The sequence below is a fragment of the Orycteropus afer genome, unplaced genomic scaffold, assembly GCF_000298275.1.
Source record: "Orycteropus afer afer isolate SDZICR_OR568_19922 unplaced genomic scaffold, OryAfe1.0 scaffold00018, whole genome shotgun sequence".
Classification (NCBI taxonomy): domain Eukaryota; kingdom Metazoa; phylum Chordata; class Mammalia; order Tubulidentata; family Orycteropodidae; genus Orycteropus; species Orycteropus afer.
The window spans coordinates 6695279-6697187 of NW_006921605.1; the positions used below are offsets into that span (position 1 = coordinate 6695279).

General features: G+C 49.6%; 1 protein-coding gene across 1 annotated transcript in view; it reads left to right on the forward strand.

Annotated features, from left to right (window-relative positions):
- The window catches only part of TRIM47 (tripartite motif containing 47), a 29781-nt gene that overhangs the window by 23040 nt on the left and 4832 nt on the right, over positions 1–1909 (forward strand). The gene's annotated exons all lie outside the window — the stretch shown is intronic.

The following is a 1909-nucleotide window of genomic DNA, read 5'->3' on the forward strand; positions in this document are numbered from 1 at the left end:
GGATGTTTGCAGCTATTTCTCCTCAATTTGAGTCATGCCATGTCAGCACATGGAGGTCCTGAAAGACTTACTTTATCCTTATCATTAAGGTAGGCTCTATTCTGATGAGGCAGCTCTTTCCCAGTCCTGTTTTGAGTGCCTTCTGACCCAAGGGGCTTGTCTTCCTGCACTGTGTCAGACAATATTTCCAAGCTATTCATGAAGTTGCCCAGTAATGTATCAGACAGTGTTTCTCCGCTATTCATAAGGTTTTCCCTGGCCAGTTTTTGAGAAGTGGATGGCCTCCTCCTTCTTCCTAGTCTGTCTTAGTCTGTAAGCTGTGTTGAAACCTGTGTACCATGTGCAACTCTGCTGGCGTCTGAAACACTAGTGGCACAGCCTCAAGCCTCACAGCAACGTACAAGCCTCACAGGATGACAAGCTGACAGACAAGTTTGTCTCCCTTAGCTGTTGGAAACCTCTGTGCCCTCCCCTTACCTAATTCCTACCTGAAACCTGCCACTTTGTGGTAGCTGGCCACTCCATCCCTTTCTTGGCTCTAGGGGGCTTGAGGCCTAGCCTTGTCTCCCACCCCATTTTACCTGGATATCTTGCCACTCCACAGGTCCCCGGCTTTTCCTGCTCCCTCCCTTTCCTGGCTGTAGGGGCTTGGGGCCTACCCTTGAATCCTGCCCCTTTTTACCTGGATATCCCGCTGCTCCACAGGTCCCCGGCCTCTTCTGCTCCCTCCCTTTCCTGACTCTAGCTATTCCACTCCTAGGTACATACCCAAGAGTACTGGAAACACGTTCACCCCATAACATACACAGATGTTCACCCCATAACATACACAAATGTTCATACCTTTGTCACCATTAAAGAACCAACACTGACCCAGTCTTTATTCATACTTTTACTGCTGTTCCCTTAGTTTTCCCCCATGTCTTTTTTCTGTTCCAGGTTCCCATCCAGGACACCACATTCCCTGTAGACCCTCTCGGCTGTGACAATCCCTCAGACTTGCCGTGTCTCTGATGACCTTGCCAGTTTTGAGGAGGAGTGCTGCTCATGTATTTTGAGACCGTCCCTGAACTGGAATTTGTCTGAGTTTTTCCCATGATTAGGCTGCCCTCATGGATTTTTGGAAGGAGGCCACAGAGACAAAGTGCCCCACCTCAGAACAAGGGTGCATACCATCAGCGTGACATCACTGCCGACATTGACCTTGATCACCTGGCTGAGGTAATGCTTAGGCTTCTCCACCTAAGGTCATCCTTTCCCCCTCTTAAGGTCTGGGCTGTTTGGAAGGACGTCACTATGGCAACCCGCACTGAAGGAGGGAGCATTAAGCTCCACTTTAGAATTCTTCTGAACACGGAACCATGTTTATTCTCCCCTTTCTTCACGCTATAATTTATTTACACCAGTATGGACTCTTGGATATTTAGTGTAGACTTTGAGTTATAATCCAACGCTGCCTTTTTACCCTTCTGGGTTTTGAATCCACACTGACTGAGGCATGATTTACATGCTGTGCACCATTTAAAGTGCATGGTTGGGTGCGTTTTACAAATGCCTGCACTGGGAGAACTCCAGCCTTGGCCGCCACAGGTGTCTGTGAGAAAATAATAATAATAATAGACTTAGTCCACTCACCAGAACTGAATTCCTCACTCAGAGAGACTTGGAGAATGATGTTAACTTCCCATTTTAGGTCTAGAACAGCCCTGAGTTCCCGAAAGGGGCTAAACACAGTCGCTAAGGGGCAACAACACGCTGCCATCAGCAGTCCTTTTTATCTGTACTCAGCAGCTCCGGAACTGTGCTCAGGGGCCTGCCTGCCGGTGAGGGTTCTGGAGCGCCAAGGCCCGCCCAGCGCCTCCGGAGCCCAGGGCCTGGCTAAGGACAAAGGGGTGGAGGGGTGGGGGGA